General features: G+C 45.1%; 1 protein-coding gene across 6 annotated transcripts in view; it reads right to left on the bottom strand.

The window, feature by feature from the left end:
* SAMD4A (sterile alpha motif domain containing 4A) overlaps window positions 1–22454 on the bottom strand; it is a 235040-nt gene that overhangs the window by 102063 nt on the left and 110523 nt on the right. The window lies entirely within an intron of this gene.

Here is a 22454-nt window from a genome sequence, read left to right as displayed (position 1 = left end):
AGCCTTTGGAAGAAAAGGAAGCAAGACCCTCAGAATAAGATCTGCATGTGAAGGTGAAGAACAGATATATAACCTTCAGTACATGGCTTGCTCTACTCATCACTGAACAGATTCCAGTACCTAAATAAAGCCTCAGAAAGCACACATATGGGAAGAACTAGCTCATTTATAAAACAACTGATGGGCCAAGACAGGGAGCGCTCACCAGCCAATAAGGTGACTTGGTTTCTCAACACGACAGAAGAGCATTTTAACTGTGTAGTAAATAAAATAAAACTTCATTGTAAAAGAGCCCCAATGTCCCCCATGTGATCTGTCTTTGCTGCCTCCTCATGTGACCGGCCTCCCAATTTAGAGCGTAACCAACTCCCAATGACCTGTAATAACACCATTCCCAAATTAGAGCTCTCAATTTGACTTGGCCTCGGTCCCTCCCTCAAAGCAAAATAAAGCATCCGTTTTCTTTTTTTCACATTCATAATACTCTCCTTTTGGAGTTGCCAACTCAAACCCTGTTCCAGTCAGATTGAGCCCTTCCTCTATTTTTTTTTTTTTTCTGGTTAGCCAAAGAGCCTGATGGAAAAACACCAAGAGCAAAAACAAAAACAAAATCAGATGAAAATTCCAAGTAAGTGACATTCAGCTGGAAAAGCGATGATTCACATGCAAATAAAAATCTCCCTGAATTCACTGTTATATGACGCAAGCCCCTGGCTTCGACATAAAAAGGGCAGAATGAAATCACCCACAATTAAACTCACTGTGGAATACTGGAATTCTCTGGCTAGGCCTCCCCAATTAATGATAAGAAAACCCCCAACTGTAACAGAATGAAGCTAATTGTGCTGGATCCCAGGGCATCCCCACCTCAGCTGACATTCACTGTCGGATATTCCCCAATCCAGCTTTCTCCACCTTCCCTCAGCCCTGACCTGGACCAACATAGCCTACATGAAGATGGGGCTCCGGTCTCCCAGGGGCAGCCCTCCTTTCTGGGAAGACATCAGGGGATTGTGCTGAGAACCCTGGCCCTCTCACCCCCACTCACCACCCCCAGATGCTAGTGTGCAAGGGAGCTTTCTTAGGAGCTCTGGGGAGCTCTCCCCAAGACTAAACAGAGCCTTTTTCTGAGCTTCACAGCATCATCAGCCTCTGAGCTCAAGTCCAGCCAGAGATAGTGCAGCAAGTCACCTCCCCTGACTGATAAATAATTTACCATTTCACTTTCCCTTTTTTTCCAGGGGAAAGTTGGTCAGACACCACTTTCCTCTTCTCCAGATGGTTCCCTTAGGATGCACATGCCATCTGCCTGAGAATCACAGAATTCTGGAGATGGAAGGGCCCTCAGAGATTCTTTGGCCCTTCCTTTACTAGTTGTGGTCCTCCCACCTTTGTTCCTCCCTGATGGTCACCTGGGCTGAGCCTAGCCACGGGGAGCCCACTTCCACCATCAAAGAGAGCTAGAATTATCGAAGCCCTAATCCATCTCTCTGCAACTTCTTTCCATTCAACAAAGGTCAGTTTTTCTGAAACTACAGAGAATAAATCTACAGATACTTGTACGCTCGTGTTCATAGCAGCGTTATTCACAGTGACCAAAAGCAACCCCAGAATCCATCAATAGAGAATAGAGGATGGATAAACAAAATGTGGGCCATACATACAATGGAATATCATTCAGCCTCTAAAAGGAAGAAAATTCTGACACATGCTACAACATGAATGAATCTTGAAAACATTATGCTAAGTGTAAGAAGCCCCATACAGTAGACAAATATTGTATGATTCCACTGAAATGAGGTACCTAGAATAGGCAAATTCATAGAGACAGAAAGCAGAATAGTGGTTACCAGGGGTTCAGGGGAGGGAGGAAGGATGCTACTGTTTCAACTGTAAAGAGTTTGTGTTTGGGATGATGAAAAAGTTCTGGAAATGGAGAGTAGTGCTGGTAGCACAATATTATAAATATAATTCATGTAATAGAATGGCACACATAACTTTTAAAATGGCACATTTTATGTAATGTCTATTTTATTACAATGAAAAATATACAATAAAAAATCGACTTCCCCTATCACAAGATAGCCATCCCCCTAGATTTTCTTTTTCAGGCTAAAACTCCCCAGTTCCTTCTAATAAGCTTTTATTTTTGGGCCACACGGCACGTGGGATCTTAGTTCCCCAACCAGGGATCGAACCCACGTCCCTGCTGTAGAAGTACAGAGTCTCAGCCACTGGACCGCCAGGAAAGACCCATCATCTTTAGATAATATGATTTCTAGACCCCACGGCCTCCTGGCCACCATCCTCTTGGTCCAGGGTCCTCAGTGTCTCCCCAGGGTCTCCTTCAGAGGCACCCAGCTTAACCGCCAATCGAAAGGCTCACAGAACGGGCCCAAGGCCTGCCTGTTTTGGCTACCAGGACAGAAAGGTCTAGGTTCAAAACACATGACCTATCCCATCCCACCCACCTTGCGGCTGCTTCCCCAGGCCCAGATCCATTTCCCAGACAGCTGTGGGCAGCTGCGGCTGAGAAGTGAAACCAGCAGAGGCAACTGGCGGAGGGGTGGGAGTGGGGGCAGTATCCCAGCTGAGCACGCTCTGGCCTTTACACAGATCTCCCTCGTTTCTGTGGGTGTCTGGCAGATGGAAACGGGGCAGGCACAGGAGGCATTTCTCTCCAGGCACTCGGGGATGCCTCTTGTCAGCCACCCACCAGAACACACCAGCAGCCTGTGGCCAGCCTCACCGGGGGCTCAGCCACCCCGGCTAGACCAGCCTCGCTGGGCTTGAAGCACTCGCCCCTATCGGACCATCTGGAAAAGGTTTGAAAGTTTGAGGCAGGGAAAGTTCCCTTTTGCATTTTGAAGGATGTTGAAACTGAGCAGCCTGGGTGTTGGTCTGATTCCACAAGTGAGTAATCCATTTCCTGAAAGTAAACTGCTCACCCTTTGGAAGTGGACCAGAGATTTTGGGGTGCCATTTGAAGTGTCACTAGCTGGGTAAATATTTACTGACACAAGCCATGGAGCTTTTCTAGGAATGTCAGTTAATTTACTAAATTAATGACCCTTAAGGTGGCACCCTTAAAAAAAGTTAATTTGTCTTTTATAATGGGTGAGCAGTTTATGCCTGGGACGGGGTATTGGGGGAAGGGTGCTTCTCTGACTGCTTAGAATAACCACATATAAATTAAAACCAGGCCTGACTTTCAAGTCTCTACCTTCTAACTTTTCTCGACTCCTGATTTTCTATTAAAATCTGAGCCAGTGATGGGTTGACTTTGGAAAACTCTGTTTTCTCTGCCAATAATTTGCCTGGAGTTTCAAATGACAGGATTTGAAAAATCCCTTCTCTGTGAGTCTAGTGGCCTCGGGGATTCCCTACAGATCTCCTACATCCCCACTTATTCAAAGACTGTGCGCCTCTGGATATACCTGGAGACATGCCTCCCATGCTCCTGTGTGGAACAATTTAAACTTTAATCAGGTGGCTTGGGAAAGCCTTTTGCGTTGAAGAATAAAAAAGGTGATTTCTTTTTGGCTCAAATGATCACTTAAACAGTCCTCTCAAAGACTCCTGTGCCTCACGTTTCATGAAACAGGCAACCTGCAGGAAGTAATCTAAATTTTCTGATTAAAACTATGCAGACAGAGGAGTGTTTTTGGAGCTCTGCTGGAAGACGAGTGTGTGTGTGGTGGCCTCTGAGGTAGGAATAAAGCAAACTGAGAAGCGATTCTCAGTGGAAGAATCATAGAAGTTTACGAAGCTGATAGAGAAAAGGTCACTCTGGATTCCCAATCTCATGCTCATGCTCCCGCCAGCACTCGTCAACCTCTCTCAGAATGAGCCCTTTTAGTAACGAATTTAGGATCCATATGTGACTGTGTTGGGCTCAGGCATCACCGCCGCCACCCTCAGGGGCCTTCCTAGACAGAAATGGGGGTTTCTGTGACCCTGCCTGAACCCTGGAGTGGTCCTGCGCCTCCGACTGTGTTCTACCTCACAACCACTTGTGCCCGGGTTTTAGGCCAACCCTACAGTATCCTAGAATCAGATGCCATCTACCTGCTATTCCATCCCCATCAGGGGTACCCCGGGAGGGAGATGGCTGTGACTCCGAGAGACGACAGCTCTCCCCCAGTGTTCTGGGGCCTGAGCCTGTAAAGCCCAGAGCATCAGCACATACTTCCATCCATGGAGAACCAGGCAGGGCGCTCGCTTGGGTACACAGCTTCCCCCCGCAGGGCCCACCTTTAACAGCAGTGCACAGCGGCTGGCGACGGAAGAAAACGATATGCTGGCTGCCAAGAACACAGGCTTGGTGATCCAGGTAGCCGGCAATGCTGAAAACGGGGTTTTTCCTTGTTCATTCGTTTCCTTCCTTTCCAACAGGCCTATGTACTAGGTAGCCTGGCTTAAACAGAAGTCACCGAATGCCTGAAAAATAGGGCTGGCCTATCCTGTGAGTAGAGTGGAAATTTGCTCTTCCTTTATTCCCTTTTATGCTTTAATTTGGCACACATTTATTCTCCATTGCATTATCTTTCGTATTTATCTTTTGAAGAATGCAGCCACAGTCAGAGTACAGATCCGGAACAGAACATCATGGGATGTTGACTGTGTGCTGAGAAACTCCATCTTCAATACTTTTTGGAACGAAAGTAAATGCTTAAAATATAAGTGATGATCAGTAAGCATTAATATCAACAGGGTGACCAGGAGTTGGGAAATGTCAGAGAGATTCACAAGATGAGCCTTCAGTGGGATGTGTGCTGGGATGGGCACTGGATGAGAGCTAGGGGTCCACATACGGTGTGTGTCCCTTGGTTACCATGGGCACCAGCACTCAACAGCCCTCAGGAAACCACCTTATTCTATTTTTCTGTGACTCTCTCCTGTACAGCCCTGGCCTGGGAAGTGAAGAGGTCACAGAAGAGAGCAAATGGACTGAAACAGTAGAGACAGGAGGCCGACAGGGAACTGAACAAGCCCCAGCTACTTCTGCTGCTTTCCGAGTCCTGGGAATAGGTAGAACTTACAGACGTCTCTCCCTATAAACTCATACCTCAAGATTCTCCCATGCATGCGGCAGGCTCCCTACGACCTCAGACATTAAAGCCCATGTTGGGGGATGAGAACAGGGCTCCTTCTTCACCCAGGGATTCCTGAACCACACGCCCCTTTAATGGAATACCCACCTCAGGGGTATTCATAATATTCGCCCCTGCCCTCCCTGTAAGGCCAGTCCTGTGACCAACACTGGATGTCATGATAGCTCTCTTCGAGAGCTCTGCATTTCTTCTTAAAGTGGGGTATTGCATCCGTCATAAATCTTTTTCCATCATCTGGAGCAGTGGTCCATCACAACTTACTTCTACTGCCTGTCATTGGGGAGATTTCCAATTCCACTTTGTTTAAACGTAAGGGAACTGCTGAACTGGTCTCCCTGAATATTTTTCACTTGGGGTTCCATCAAAAAGTGACTAAAAGCTTTTCCAAAATCAGCGGTGCCCCACACACATAATGATCAACATGCACACATAATTACATTTACCTCCTCAACCTCTGGTTATGAATCTCTAACATCTGTGGAGGACTTTCTTTAAAAGTTGGAAAAATCTCTATCTAAACATTATCACATCTAATTTTCAAGACAAGTGTGACTAGGCAGGCGGTGAGAAGCTGAGGCTGGTGGAGGTGAAGCAATGCGCCCCAGGCCCTCTGTGCAGGCTTAATCCCCGCTCCCCAGCCCGGCGCTGCTGTCCTCTGGCCTCTCGCTGTGAGGCTAGGCTAAGGCTTGCTGGAAGAAGGTCTGCACCGCTAGGCCTGACCTGTTCACTGTTTTGTTAGTTCTTCTTACGAATGACTCTAAATGTCCTGGACGGACATCAGAAATTTAATAATAGTTTAAGCGCACATCCCAGCACGTCTCCAAAGCAATGGAGAATCAGATTCTAAAAGCAAATAAGACACTGCTTTATTCTCCTTTCTCTGGCTCTGCTGGCGGGGTGTGAGTGAGTTGGGTGTGTCGGGTGAGGGGAAAGAGCCTCCAGAACACACCATTATGATTATCTAACAATAACAACACTCTCACTGGCAGTGTCCACTGAAAAGATTAAGAGCATGAGGTTTCTTTTACTCTACATGGCCACAAGCTTCTGAAGTCAAAAACATAAAGTAAAAATATAAACTGCTTCATTAGGTCTCAGTGATGCTGGGTACTTTGATTGGGTTTTCTTCGAACTTCAACATGATGAACTGAAAAATGTGTTGGAACAGAAGTTTCTAGATCTTGTTTCAACTAAATCACTTTTCAATTTGCCAGAAAAGGATATTTAACAAATGTGGCTAAATTTAAGTAACTTAATTTAGTTAAGTTCCCCTTAAAATAACCCTATCAAAAAGTAATCATACACTAAAAAGGCCTCAATACCCGCATTACAACCCTAAATATCACCTCTGCTCACAGGCCGGGGACGAACACAACCCAAGTCTCTCAGCCACAGACCTCAAAATGACACCACCTTGGTAAGATGCAACTCCACGGCGGAAGCATTCAGAAGCGAGTGGTAGTTATTAAGGCCCAATTCTCCACGCATTGCCTTATTAAGTTTTCTTTTCTCAGAAGTAGCTATTTTTTGTCAAACTGAAAAGCTGGCAGTTGTATTAAGACTGTTACTCTTTCACTTGCACAGTTCTTATTCTACAGCTCCATAAAGCCTAAGAAAAGATTTCTGTCTAAAGAAATACACAGTGATGTCAGACATGCTGGTGAGGTTTCCCACCAAACAACATGGGAATGAGTGATGGTGAAGGACTGTGGAACCGTACACACACAAGGGAACGTGGCCCAGCGGGACTCTGAACACACACACTGTATCTTCTCTGGACACACACACACCTGTCCCACCATCTCTGCCTCCAAATCCTCCAGGTCACTATCCCATCCTGTCCTCCCTACCGCAGGTGGCAGACAAGATCCTCTTGTCAAATCCTGAAGGCTATCAAACAGAAAGCAGTACTTCCCCTCACACATTCTGAGAGATGGGTGGATCTGGTAAGGAGAAACAGGTGGAAGAGTTACCGTGTGGAAACCAGCAACACGAAACAGCTTGCTTGAAAGTTGTTTCCCAACTGCACACGGGGTCTCAGGGTCATAGCCTTAGGTATTCAGCCTAGGAATGTAATCTCTTGTGCCTCAGTTTCCTCATAAGGAAAAAAATACCCTTCCATCGCCAGCCACTTCCAAAGAATGACATGGCAAACATGATTTGTACATCTAAAGTCAGCATGAAGTGGAATGATAAGGCATTTGCTCTGAAAGTCCTTGTCTAAAGATCTTTACTCCTATGAGCTAAAAGCTTCACTCAGGCTCAGGCCTCAGGGTATACTCTGAAATCCAGCCTTTGCCTAGGACCCTGCATCATCTGGAAAGGGAAGAAAGTTTAAATGTTCTTCGTTGCACATTGGTATTTTTAGCACACTTAGAAAAGATTAGCCTGTAATTTTTCATGTAATTCATTTCTCATAATATTAGCACTTGTATTTTAAGAGCATATAGCAGGGACCTATTGTTAGAGAAGACAAGATTAGAATAAAATGGCTGAGTTATCAGGTATATTGCTCATTCTCTTCTGTTGCTGAAAATATCTCCTCAATGTCTACTTTCCAATTACCAGCGCCCAAATATTCCTGGTCCAATGGACTGTAGACATATAAGAATCCCCAAAGGCCAACTTTAAATATTTGACCTTCAGGGCTTCCCTGGTGGCGCAGTGGTTGAGAGTCCACCTGCCAAAGCAGGGGACACGGGTTCGTGCCCCGGTCCGGGAAGATCCCACGTGCCGCGGAGCGGCTGAGCCCGTGAGCCATGGCCGCGGAGCCTGCGCGTCCGGAGCCTGTGCTCTGCAACGGGAAAGGCCACAACAGTGAGAGGCCCGCGTACCGCAAAAAAAAAAAAAAAAAAAAAAAAATTGACCTTCAGTCCCAATCTCCAAGAATGATGGGCAGCTGGCTCATCTGTGAGTTTCCACAAAGTCCTACCAGTCTGTCAAACCCAAAATTCAAACCCAAGTCAGTAAAAAATAAGCGTTTGAGTATCTGTCTTCCTTGTTTCCCCCACTTCTTCCTGCTGCCTATTTTTTGTATTTTTAACTACTTTTAAATGTTACATAGCACAAAGAATGGGGAATGACACTTGAAAAATGTTTGGGGACAAGTTTGGGTCAAGCAGAAGGTAAAATAAAAGGTTGGGATTATCCAGGGTTTCAATCATCCATGTTCTCCCAGTAGACTGTATATTATATATATATATGTAAATAAATGTGCCACATGTACACACAATTATAGATAGGTAGGGAGACAGAGAGATAGAGGGATAGAGAGAATAAATGAATGATATTTGGCTGCAAGTCATTAGAGACAATTTAAAAAGAATTCAGATACTAGTATAAACCCCAGGAGACTAATTCAGTAGACAAAAATGCCCTTTCAACCAAATAGTTCCAACATATGAGAGAATTTCCTCCTTTCACCAAAGCCAAATATTTTACTGTGCTTTAAAAGACTAATTAAAACAACACTGTGGTATTCAAGCAAGCATGGGTTATGGAGAAGAACCTCCACTTCATGAGCAGACACTGAATCTATGGCAAGAGTTACGCAGTAGGACCAGAGACCTTGCTTTGTTTCATTAATATTCACACATCCACTTGGTAAGAACTGTAGCTTGGAGCTATGATTTCCATTACAAAGCCCCTGAAATGCCAGGAATGAGTCATGGCATTGTGCCTGGGCAGTGCACTGATTTTCTCCATTAACCAGGCGTACATACTGACAATTTCCAGGAGAAAAGCTGAATGAGTCAGTTTCAGGAATAAACCACATCAGAATGCTATGTGCGTGGGGGAGGTAGGGTAAGAAGAATGGCGTTTTTTGGTTATTGTTTTGTTCTCTTTAAATAGAAGCATTCATAAAATGTATTTCTCCAAAGATTGCCCAAAGCATAGATCCATCCAATTACAAGGATTCTAACACCCTGACCCGTTAGTTACCCAAACACTACGCAGTGTGGTAAAACTGCTAGGACCAGTGATAGCTCCTCAAGGACAATTCCACAGCCCCTCTCACACACACTGCACTACCTTTTGACCACTTCCAAACACCTTCTCTTGTCCTGACTTTTTCTTCTTCAGGTGTCTTCCACTAGCCAGCTTTCACAGAGAAATGGGAAGTTGCTAGAAGATAACAAGTTGGATAACAAAGTGGCCAGAATTCAAGCAGGTCATGGGCAGTGTTTCAGCAGGTACACACAGGCCTCTGGCTTCAGTGGGAAGCAAAATGCATAACGCAAGGCTCTAGACCACGGAGACCTCTTCTGCATCCTGGCATGCTCCCTCTTGCCACTCTAGCTAAGGAAATTGGAGTCCAGATATCTTTAGCTGTCCTCTGTCTTAAGAATAGCTTCCTAGGTTTAAGAGGTGAAGATCTAGAACACTGTCATCCTGGCTATCTATTAAGAAAATTTTTATTTGAGCGTATTTTGGGAAGCCCAGCAAGGTAGAAATATTGAAACTGAGAAGAATCACAATAAATGGAGAATTGTGAATACGCCAAAAGCACTTATAAAGCCAAAATGAGCAGTTAACGAACAAGGGTGATTACGAAGAGCCGGCCTATCTCTTTTCTAATAAGGACCTGCTGCAGCATTCAGGGGCTCCTTTGTCCAGGATTATACTCAGTTGTTCTACATCTTTCCTAGGACTGAGCCACAGGCTTGCTTTCTCTTTTTTTGGATTTGGCCTCCAATGTTTAGGCACGAGTCAGTACACAGATGAATAGATTAGCTGAGCTAATTTAAGGGAGCCCTACCATGGAAGGATTCTTTTTTAGCCCTCTATATTTAGGTTAAGGTTTGTGCCTGAGCAAGACGCTAACTGGAGGGCTGAATTTTCTAAACCGTGCAAGGGAGGAAACGCTTTTATGAGATCTTCCTAATAGACGACTCGCTTGTTCCCTGGGCTCTGATGTCCCCATAGCCACAGAGCCTTAAAACAGGCCAATTAAGGTGACCTCACTGATATTATGGGGTGACTCTAGCCTCGTTTTCATAAATGCAGTGAGCACACACTGTGTTGGGGAATCCTGGCTGGTAAACATCCCTGCCAGACAAAAGCTGATAAAACTGCATTTGATATGACAGCTTGATTGAATTGCTACCAGAAGCAATCACTGTGATTAAATCACAGAGTTCCTAAATCTTACAGTTGGTAACAAACTCAAGACTTTGAAGCTCTCCACTGCTGAAACATGAATTCGCATGTCCTCACCCAGTTGCTTAATCAGACCTAAAGCGTGGCTAAGGAATAAGTTTAAAGTTTGGCCCTCAAGCAAACACTTCAGAAAGATTCCGTGGCTTCCTGGGTATACAGTAAGCTGCTCTCCATGGTAGAGGACGCTGTGCCTTCTTTTAAAATCTCTTCCCATCCCATTGACTTGGGTGTCATTTGGGGCATGGCTACATCGATGCTAAGGGATATACCGCACTGTCACTATGACAATGTGTCAATGGATTTCCTTCTCATTTAAAGGCATCTGCAGAAAGGTAGACTCCATCTGTGTCCTGCTGGCAGAGACTAAACACCTGTATGGTAGAAACCAAGCCAGGATCCACTCAGTGTCAAACGGGCCTTTGGAGAACAGAATCAATTACCCACTGCCTTTTCTTTTGTTTCTCAAGTTTTAAGCAAGCTGCTGTTGCATTCTTACTTGTTTAGAGAATTTATATCCAAAAAGCAACCTAGAAGAGCAGCAAAACTCCTGCCCTTCTCTCCCTAAACATGGACTAGATTGACTTGGCAGCATCTTTGCTGCCACTGAATATATTAACTTCTTAAACGAGGCAAACCTCTTTCCAGGTTCTTCTCACTCTTTCTGCAGGGACATAAGCTTCCTTTGCATAACCTCTTCTTCCCATTGAAAAGAATGAGAACGCCATGCTTTAACATTTTGGCATTTCTTTTTGGATGCAAGTGGAATGCTAAAATGGATTTAGGTCCCAGTGGGGAGAAGTGAATGAATTTTTCACACGCCTCCCCTCCTTAACTGCATGTGCCCTAAGCATGGCTTTTTAAGACTCAGAGAATAGGTTGCCTGCTCACGTAGCATCGGAGCCTTCAGAACGCAGGGAAGAGTGGTCCCCGGAGTTAAGGTCTGAAAAAGAAAGCAATCCAGATCCATGGGCTGAGGTTTGAAGTTTAACAGTAATGGCTGTGACTGTTTACACAGACAGAAGACAGTTATTTGAGGGTGAAATTTGATCTACCTTTAGCCCAGCCAAAATGATGATCCGAGAGAAGCGTTACTCTATTTCTTCTTAGACTCAGCTGCTGAAGGGCCCGCACAGTGGCAGGGCTGCCAGGCGAGAGGCCGCTGCTTCTTCCCAAGGGCCACAGAGCCACCCACCCCCACCCCAGGGTCCAGGGCCCCACTGTAGAGCTTCCCCCAGTGATGCCTGGGCACCCTGACAGCAGGTGGGGATTCAATGGACTTCCCAAATGTTCCTTCTAAGCGGGCTATGAGGGTTAATGAAACCAGTCCAAACTTCAAGTGCTAAAAGCAACAGGCAGCCTGCTTTGCTGACACCATCACAAAACCCACAGTCAAGAACAAGACAGCCATTATTTCTTCACGGATCCTGAGGGAGCGTCTATTGCCTGTATTGTTTTCTAACTTTGGAAGCACTAAATAAGGATAACTTTTGGTTCAAGGTAGGAGACTGAATGTTTCTATGACCTCACTCTTTCTTACATAATACATTAATCAGGACCTTTAGGCCTAAGTTTGAAAGAGCCAAATTCTGCCTCTGGACATGTGCCACTCCCACTGAAGTTGATGTGACTTGGCCGTCAGACAGCTGGGGGCAAACTTCACTCTTCATCAGGGATGTGATGGATAAGCAGTGGTTTCCAAGAACAGAATACAATGCTCTGAGAAAGAGCCACCAGAGGAGGATGGAAAACATGCCTTTAAAGCTCACATCAGCAAACACTCCCCACCATTCCTGAATGTGCATGTCTACCTTCCTAGCTTGCAAGGGAACCTTTGAGCAATGGCCCCAGGCACCTCCCTGGAGATCATTCTAGATCTCAGGTGCACCACGGCTGCAGGCACAATGCAGCCTGGGCCAGAAGATCTCTCTTCCAACAGTTAATACGGTGATATTTCACTCTCAGTCACTTTGTGGGAAGATGCATAGCAGGTTTCAGAGCCACAGATGACTTTATAGTTGCACTTTATCATTTCATTGTTCCCACTTTACAGACAGACTTTTATGGAAATTGATCTGGATTTGGTACATATATAGATTTATCATGCTTTACCTTGTTCCAAAAAGAATTTTAAATGACTTACATGTGGTCTTAGGAACTGCTCCCACATCACCATAACACTTAAAAAACAATACAGTCGGCCCCGCTATCCACAGGTTCTGCAACCTCAGATTGGAATCTGCAGTTCCGGGACCCGAGGACACAGAGGGCTAACTGTATTATCCTCTTGTAACTTGGACGATTCCTTAAAAATTGAATGTAGCCTTTACACAGCTAAAGTTGAAAGCAAGTCAAACCTAAGGCATTCCAACCCTCCAATTTTTCACTTAAAAACAAATCCCAAGATGACAGGCATCCTCTCAGGGGCTCTGCGACTTTCTGCAGCCCTTTCTGAAGTCCTACTGACTCAGCTATGAGTGCGGAGAGGACGGGGCAGAGCGTGACAGATTCCATGCCCGCACAAAGCAAAACACCACAGATGACTGAAAACAAAGTACCCTGTGACTGGTTTTGATCATTCCCACCTCCCCGCCACCCTAGCAAAGAGAGTAAAGATGGCTGTGTGCATCCCGAGGCTTAAAAGAAATAAAACAACAACGAAACAGCTGACTATACGCTAAAGAAAAAAAATCTGTAATCCGAAAAGGAAGCAATATTTGGGGGCAATGTGTAATGTTTCCTGCCCTCACCCCCCTCCCCCAACCCTGCCATGCCTCTGCACCTCCCACCTCTTTGTCCCTGACTTTTAACTTCCTGCTGGGGCTCTGCTGCACATCCTCCCTGAGGTGTCAATTCAGGCCTGATAATCCAAGCTTCGATTTCACGGCCACTGGCATCTGGTTCATCGCCAGGTTCACTGGGACTGAGATGTGGAGACCCACCCTCAGACAGGTTCAGGTTCTGGCTTTCACGCACACTGAATTCTGGAAGACTGAGTACATTTCACATTTTCGGTAAAGTCCAAGGTTCCTGGCCTGACACTCAAGAGCCCCCATGGTCTCATCCCAAGCTGCCTTCCCCCTCTCTCACCTTCCCCAAGCCCGTGCCTCAGTGTGGACTCTGCCTTGGCTCATGCAACCCTCCATGTGGAAGAACACCACCCACCTTCCCTTGAAGGGTAAATCCACAGCTGTCCTTTGGCAAATTCATTTAACAAACACTAACAGGGGACTCGCTGTGTGCCAGGCGCTGTGCTAAGCACTTTACCTATCTCACTTAATCCTTGCCACAACCCTGAGAGGTAGGTACCATCGTTATCCCCATTTTAAAGATGAGGAAGCAGAAGCACAGAGATGTGACCTAGCCAAGCACTCAAGGAGCCGCAACCACGTAGCAAAATGCCAAGGTTCAAACCTGGTGATCCAACTCCAGAATCTGCGTTCTTAATGATGATGCTAGGCTGCCTCTTTCATAAAACCTGCATGTCCCAACTCCAGCTAACATTTCTCTCTCCTCCTAAATGCCATAGCCCTTTAGTGCTCTCTCTCTTACGGTCCTACCATTTTCTTCCTAACTTTCAAGATGTTTATGGGCGTTTCCTCTTTCCTGGTAGCAGGTAAGCTCCCTGAGGACAGAATCCATGTCTGATTCAACGTTGGCCCCTACAGTTCGCCCCCAAACCCTGCACATGCTCCGTGGGTGCCTGTCAACATTTCCGTGTTTGTAGGTAGAAGAGAGCAGACAAGGAGGGAAGAAGGGACCCACTCGGCTAAGGTATCCCCTGCTAGAGTGAGGAAACACCTCATTCTTTGTTTTCATCCCTATGTGGCTGTGATTTTTATGTTTACTTTGGTTGTTCTTTTTTTCCTTTTTGGCCGCACCGCGCAGCACGTGGGATTTTAGTTCCCTGACCAGGAATCGAACTCGCGCCCCCTGCATTGGAAGTGTGGAGTCTTAACCACTGGACCACCAGGGAGGTCCCTACTTTGGTTGTTTTTGGAGCAACTTCAGCTGCTGCAGTAGGGAAGGCAGGTAGTTTTGAAGACTAAAGCTGTGCGCCTTGTGCACGCGAGGCATCAGCAGTCAAGTTCCCCTTTGTTCTTCCCAAACGCACGAGCTGCTTATAGAGGCAGCGGTAATGACAGTGATGGCAAGATCAGCAATAACAACAACAAAAACTCCTATCAATTATCGTACACCCGTGCTAGGAACTTGCTATCCAGTGCTTGCAATCCTTTCAATAACCCTGCATCTAGGCCTTATCATCCTTATTTTACAGATGGGAACCGAGATTCAGAAAGGCTCACTCTTTTGGCCAAGGTTACAAGCTGGTAAACCATAGAGTACAGAGTCGTAAACCCAGCTCTGCTTCCCTTAGGGTTGATCTGGGCTCCTGCAGGAGCTACGAAGAGCAAGTCACCTGGCCTGTTCATTCCCTGCTTCCTGGACTCTCTCTGTGTTTTAGTCTTTTAGGTGAAAAGCTACCCTCACACATGCGCAGTTCTTGCAAGAAACCGGATGAACAGTAACCTACCTTCACATTGCTCAGAGAGCCCTTAATTATTAGGAACAGACAGGATCAGAGTCACGAAAATGTACCATGACATCTACAAGAGGGGGGTGCAGGTGGGGACGGGGGGCAAGGGATGGGACCAGACAGATTTGTTTGGAGTTAAAGAGGCAGAGAGAGAACTAAATGTTTTGTTCAGAAGAAAGAATAAATCACTTTTCATTAATCTATAAAGTTGTCTTAGTTGGGCCACAACAAACACTCAATGCGTTCAGAACTTCGCCACAAAATCATGTTACTGGTCTGGGGCATAAACAACTATTTTTCCTAATATAGGAAGAGCAGTGCTTTTCATCTCGCAGGGGCGGGGCAGGAGGGAATCCCTCAAAATACAGCACACACTTAAACATGGTTCTGCTCTGATTCATCACATCTGCAATAGTATTCAATTCACTTTAGGATTCTTGGTGCAAAATGTTCTTTAAACACTTGCGAAATCAGCTTTCCAATCTCCTAAGTGATAGGCTACTTCCCCTAATGTGCTCTTAAGCTCATGACAAGTTTAAGTTAGACTTTTCTGTGTGTGAGAAAAAAGTGGTGCTATCACAAGCAGAAATACTAACAGCTACTGGGGGTCGAGTTAAAAACCAACCACGTTGCAGCTCAGTATCAAAAAAAAACAAACAAGCCAATCCAAAAATGGGCAGAAGACCTAAATAGACATTTCTCCAAAGAAGATATACAGATTGCCAACAACACATGAAATGATGCTCAACATGACTAATCATTAGAGAAATGCAAATCAAAACTACAGTGAGGTATCACCTCATACCAGTCAGAATGGCCATCATCAAAAAGTCTACAAACAATAAATGCTGGAGAGGGTGTGGAGAAAAGGGAACCCTCTTGCACTGTTGGTGGGAATGTAAATTGATACAACCACTGTGGCGAACAGTATGAAGGTTCCTTAAGAAACTAAAAATAGAACTACCATATGACCCAGCAATCCCACTACTGGGCATATACCCTGAGAAAACCATAATTCAAAGAGAGTCATGTACCACAATGTTCACTGCAGCTCTATTTACAATAGCCAGGACATGGAAGCAACCTAAGTGTCCATCAACAGATGAATGGATAAAGAAGATGTGGCACATATATACAATGGAATATTACTCAGCCATAAACAGAAACGAAATTGAGTTATTTGTAGTGAGGTGGATGGACCTAGAGTCTGTCATACAGAGTGAAGTAAGTCAGAAAGAGAAAAACAAATACCGTATGCTAACACATATATATGGAATCTAAAGAAAAAAAATGGTTCTGATGAACTTAGGGGCAGGACAGGAATAAAGACGCAGATGTAGAGAATGGACTTGAGGACACGGGGAGGGGGAAGGGTAAGCTGGGACAAAGTGAGAGAGTGGCATGGACATATATACACTACCAAATGTAAAATAGATAGCTAGTGGGAAGCAGCTGCATAGCACAGGGAGATCAGCTCTGTGCTTTGTGACCACCTAGAGGGGTGGGATAGGGAGGGTGGGAGGGAGAAGCAAGAGGAAGGGGATATGGGGATATAAGCGTATGTATAGCTGATTCACTTTGTTATACAGCAGAAACTAACACCCCATTGTAAAGCAATTATACTCCAATAAAGATGTTAAAAAAAACCCAAAAACCAACCACATTAACAGTGGGCTTAAATAAAAGAGTCAAGGTCGCTTCTAACGATAAAAGCCCCCATTAAATATTCTTCATCTGCTTGTTTCGCTGAATTTGACATATAAGCTACTCATTTCTAGTCGTGGTGATTTCAAGTCTATGACTTTTTCTTTAAGAAAGCATTCCACGGAAAGCACACGTTCTAGAGCAGCGGTCCCCAACCTTTTTGGCAGCAGGGACCAGTTTCAGGGAAGACAATTTTTCCACGGACTGGAGGGGTGGGAGACGGTTCAGGCTGTAATGCGAGCGATGGGGAGCAGCCCAGGACCCAGGGGTTGGGGACCCCTGTTCTAGAAGGAGCCTCAGAGGAGAAAGTGGCAACCTTCCCCTCTCTAAGGGACTCTGAGTTGGGGGCATGTAGACTCCTTAACAGACCCTGGACTAAGTCTCCTATAATGAAGAGACTATAAGGAAGAAGATGTGGAGTTGTGTTTGGGGAGTTTCACAGTAATTACCTTGCAACAGGGATCCAGGCAGCAGCTACAGACTCAGCAGCCTGGCCACTGCCCTGGCTTGTAAGTGGTGCCTCTTTTCAGTTTAAATTAAAGGAAGATGAAACACAGCAGCCTAATCTAAATTTCCTCTGCTCAGTCATCTTGGACACTGAATTGAGCTCCCTGCTTCTTTCTGTATCCTTCCCTGTCTGTCAGTCCTCCCTGACCCTACAGGGGAACACGGTAGAGGAGGCGCACAGACTCGGGGGCCAGACTCCCCGGGTTCAGGTCCTGATAAGTGTCACTCACCAGCTCTGTGACCTTGGGCAAGTTACTTACCTCTCTTGCCTGTAAAATGGGGCTGATGATAACAGTACCTATTTCATAGGGATGTTATAGGGAGTAAACTAGAAAGGGGATTAAATTAAAACAAAATGCCTGTATATGTATAACTGATTCACTTTGCTGTGTACCTGAAACTAACACAACATTGTAAATCAACTATAACTATACTCCAATAAAAATTTTAGAGAAGAAAACAAAAGAGGGCTTCCCTGGTGGCGCAGTGGTTGAGAGTCTGCCTGCCGATGCAGGGGACGCGGGTTCGTGCCCCGGTCCGGGAAGATCCCATGTGCCGCGGAGTGGCTGGGCCCGTGAGCCATGGCCGCTGAGCCTGCGCGTCCGGAGCCTGTGCTCCACAACGGGACAGGCCACAACAGTGAGAGGCCCACGTACCGCAAAACACAAACAAACAAAAAAAAGAAAACAAAAGAAACTTAAATAAATAAAATTAAAATAGAAGTGCACGTCAGTGTTAGCTATTACTATTTTTTTCTTCCTCTCTTCTTTCATTTGCTTTCTTTCAACAAATAGTTACTGACTAGCCCCTAGATACAAGCCTCTACGCTGGACGCTATAAAGTCTGTGCCCTGCAAGGAAGGACAGAAGGTAAAAAGTTATCACAGGAAAAAAATCACCGGTCCGGGATTTGGGGAAACTGAACTCCAGCCCTAACACTGCCAGTAACTTCTTTATGGCTTTCTCGCCTGTGGACAAGATCCTTCTAGGGATCTTGACCAGAGAAAGGAATAGTATGCAGCCAGGCCTCATGTCATCTACCACGTCATCTGAGTGATTACACAGCCAGTACCACAAAAACTCAGAAGGAAGAGAAACGGTTTCTTGTCCAGCCAGTCACAGAAGGCAGCACAGGTTGCCAATCCGTGCTCGGCCCTGAAGGATGGGGCGGAAGTAGGGAGATGGAGATGAGGGCAGGCTGTTTCCGGTGGAGGAAGGCGCACGTGCAGGCGCACAGGAGTATTTAGGAACTAGGAAAGAGAATATTTCGGCTGTTGCTGAGAACTGGTTTGGGGAAAGCAGGAGCGAAGACACGCGAGGTCAGCTTTTGAAGGGCTGGTGCGTGAAAAAACAAGTGGCAGTTTTTGAAGAGCATGGTACGGTATGGGGAGATCCATCTGCTGGTGGCCACAGGAGGGAGCCGGGTGGAGAGAGAACAGCTGGAGGACAACTGCACCAAGAAGGCACAAGGACACAGGGTGAGGGGTGTCTGCAGCCTCGGGAGAGAGGGGGCCCCCATGGAGCAGCTGTCAGGTCCGGGGGGCTCTCTTAACCTCTCTTATCCACAGTTCTCTCGTGTTAACAAAATGATAACGCAGTGAAGTGTAAGCACAGTGCCTACACGTGGTAAGGACTCAGTAAACGTTACCTAGGAAATAAAGTGATGGATGTGAGAAAAACTGTCAGTGCAGAATTACTATTCACCTGGAAGTCACAGTTATTGGTGAAACAAATAGCAGGTGACAGTAAGAAAGAGGGGGACCATGGAGACTTCCTCCAAGTCACCAGCACAGTGGGCTGGGAGAAGATGACCAAGAGAGCAGGTCATCCAGCAGAATGACAGGATGTGGAGGCGTGGCATGCACCTTTCCTCGACTCTTCAATCAGAATGACCTGGGGTAGCAATACTGCAGTTGCCATGGAGACTAGGGAGAGGATAAAAGCCAATGCCCTTCCTGGCCCTGGAGCCCTGATCTCCACACATGGTCCCTGAGGAAGAGATGAGGGGTTCTACCCTCATCTCTCAGCACAAAGCCACTAATGATACCAGTCACAGATATCACTGCATCCCATAAGAAGACAGTAAGCATTATTGTTTCCATGTTCAAGGTGAGGAAATTGGGCTGAGGTCACTTGGTGAGCTGGTAACAGCTGAACCCGGAGCCTGGACTTTGTCTTGGACTTGAAAGCCTGTTCCCCTCCCAGCTGTTTCTCAGGCTGTTTTTACCCCATTCAGTCTTCACAAACAGATCTAAAACCATACTGCAAAATACAAGAGCATGAAATTGGAAATAAAATAGGTGCTTCTACATCTATTTGAAATCCCATTTATTTTTAATAACTACTGAGGGTAAGCTTTGTGTGATAGGTGAGAAGTTGGTTTAAATCTTGATTTATCTCTTGGTTGACTAGTAAAATATTGTCATTCTGCTCAAGTGAAGAGAAGGCCCATCGAAAATGTCACACTTATTTAGCTTTGCTTAAAACTAAGTGTACACCTCTGGGGCACTTTCTTCCAGGGTCTTAAGCACCTGTGATTTGCCAGCTTTTAGTCTGCTGGTATATTCCATTCCTCCACCATGTGGGGGCACATATGTGTCTGCAGGCCTATGGCAACCAAAAGGCTAGTGCTCACTCTGTCAATCACACAGAAGTTCTCATCTTAAGTGGGAATCATTTGTCCTTCTAGTTAAGTGCCTTTGACAATATACGCAATTTATAAATCAAAGGCATCTGGCTCTGAATGGAGGCTAATTACAACCACAGGAAAAATAATAAATACAAATGGGTTAGCAGGAGAGTCTCCAGTATGAGCAAAAACAATTACGTCAATTAGGCCTACCTTAACACGGAAGTTAATGAGAATATCAGGCCATCGATCAAGGACCTCACAAAGACATTTTTTAATTAAATCCACAAAGCATCGCTGTCCCTAGTACTTCCCATAGGTCCCTCCTTCCATTGATCTTGAGGGTCCCCTCTTGACCTCAGTGGCCCAGAACAACACTTCTGGGGTTTTCCCACAATCATCTGCTGCTTCTTATGCCTTATTCCACAGTTGGGGTAACCTCTAACTCTCTGTCTTGCTTAGTTACGGGGGACCTCGAGTCTCTCACCAGACTTAATCTAAGAGCCCAAAAGTCTCTCTTTTACTAGGTTTCACCTGAACAACAGTGGAAGCAATTTGTCTCTTAAACTCACTCCCTGAGCTTTAGGGTTCACACCCTGCCCAGTTGTGTCTTCTTATTGCGAGGAAAGAAAATCCACTATTACTCGAAGTAAGGAAAACAAGATTGCAGGTTGAGACAGCCCCTTTCTTCCAAAAGCCTGAAATGTCAGGTGAGGAGTTCTTTCAATCTGTTCAGAGTTCAGTCAGCACATTCTCGTTATTCTGGACACAGAAAATCCTCAGAAACCAGGGTCCATTATGTAGGGTCAGAGAGATGGACATGGATGACGATCAAACAGGAATTACTGAGGATTGAGGAAATCCAACCAATTTCACCTGGAGATCTCTGTGGCCATCCACCTTTTCCGCCATCTGCTCCAAATTTGGACCTATGCCCTGAGAAGCAAAAGAAAACTCCATCCATCTTAAAAGTCCACTCAGGTGAAATGCCATTAAATTGCATTATTGTCCAGAACTGCAGAGAGAAACATTTCTTTTCTAGTTTATCTGGCAGCCATCAGTTGTTCTTCATTACCTGGAGAGAAGCATCTGGTTTATGCTCTAGAATAAAATACCTCACAATCTATCAAAATCAAACCCCTAAGAGCTAATACTGAAAGGAAGGACGGCCTCTTACTTGTTGGAAGTGGGTGGATTCATGCTTTCCCACGAAGTTCATATTCTGGCGTACTTATCTTTGGGAGCCGCATTCCCTGGGTGAACAGGAACCCAATCGTCATACCCGTTTTATGATTTTAAGCATTCCACATTAGCATAAATTAAAGCACATTCATATGGCTTCTATTGTTCAAGACGACAACCACCTCACTGTAAAATATTATTCTTCCTGAGGTTCTCAGATACCTCTGTTAACATGTCCGGAATCCACAGGCATTCTCACATTTTTCCTGCAGTTGTTTGCGCTCTGATACAGAGTCTAGACACAGCACAGAAATAGAGGGAGGTCTTTCCACAATGTTTTTAGACCAAAGAGGATAAATAATGACTTAAAACACACTGGATTTTAGGACACTTCAAATAAGATTTCTTTCGCTATATCCTGATCTCACTTCATGAGAAATAGGTATATTCCTAAACCATCTAACGTAAGCCACATTGTAATAAATCAAAGCTCGTTATTTAAAGGAATTCCCTCTCCTTCTCTCTCTCTCTCTCTCTCTGCTGAGTTCACATAAATAAACATATATTCAAACCGTTTTAAGCCAAAGATCCTATCTTTCTTGGAACAAGTGCTTTGAAATATATTGTCGTTCAACTCCAAATGGTTTCTCCCCTATTTATTTCAGAGTTCTTTGACCTCAACTACATTTGCGTAGGGAGAGAGAAGTAGAAGGAAGAACAGGAGGTGGTCGAGAGGGGAGAGAGGAAGCAGGGGAGAGAGGATGGGAGACAGAAAGTGAGTGTGCTCCAGAGAGCTTGCGCAAAGGGTTCAGCCTACAGTTTCCCTCAATTAGCATGTGTCCTTGGATGCGGGTGCTAAAGGAGGTGTGTCTGCTCTCTCCTCAGCCTGGCTCAGCTCTCTTGTAAATCACATAGTGTAAGCATCTTGATATGCTCAGTAGACATGTATATTTTACACAACATGCCGCAACTAAAAAAGAAACTCTCTAATCCAACACATATAGTAGCTTGGATTGGGTTGACAATCTAAAAAAAAAAACTGGTTAAAGCATGGAATCATAAAAATGATACTCTTGTTATATATATCAACTGACATTTATTCATAGATATTTAAATATATGAGCGTACACTCATTCACAAATTTGGTACAGGAGCAATGCCTTGTCTTTGATGATGGGTCCAACTGTCTGGAATTCCCAATTGTCTTTCCTGTATAAACCAGAGATCTACTATGATTTTCAGGTTTAGTTTCTTAAAGAAGAAAACAACCCTCAAACAACTGAAAAGCAATCTGACTGGGGAAGCTGCCTAGATTTCTATAAAATTTCCCCTAATCTTTTAGAATTATCTTGTTTACACTTAGTTTGGCTACAGTTTGTTTTTTTTTTAAAATCAAATTCATCATTGACAAGTCTGTTCAAGACAACAGTATAGTTTTCATAGAAACACCTCTCCTTTTCACACTCATATATATCTGTTTACATAATATTTAGCTACATGTCCTCAATGGAAAAAGTACAACTGGCATAAACAGGTTTGGCAACAAGCAACTCTCAACTGGCTTCCAACTGAACTGACTGGAGGAGGAGGAGGGCCCACAAGAGAGCAGCTGACTACCCCAGCAT

Source organism: Orcinus orca, chromosome 2, assembly GCF_937001465.1.
Source record: "Orcinus orca chromosome 2, mOrcOrc1.1, whole genome shotgun sequence".
Classification (NCBI taxonomy): domain Eukaryota; kingdom Metazoa; phylum Chordata; class Mammalia; order Artiodactyla; family Delphinidae; genus Orcinus; species Orcinus orca.
This window is presented reverse-complemented; position numbering and strand designations above follow the sequence as displayed.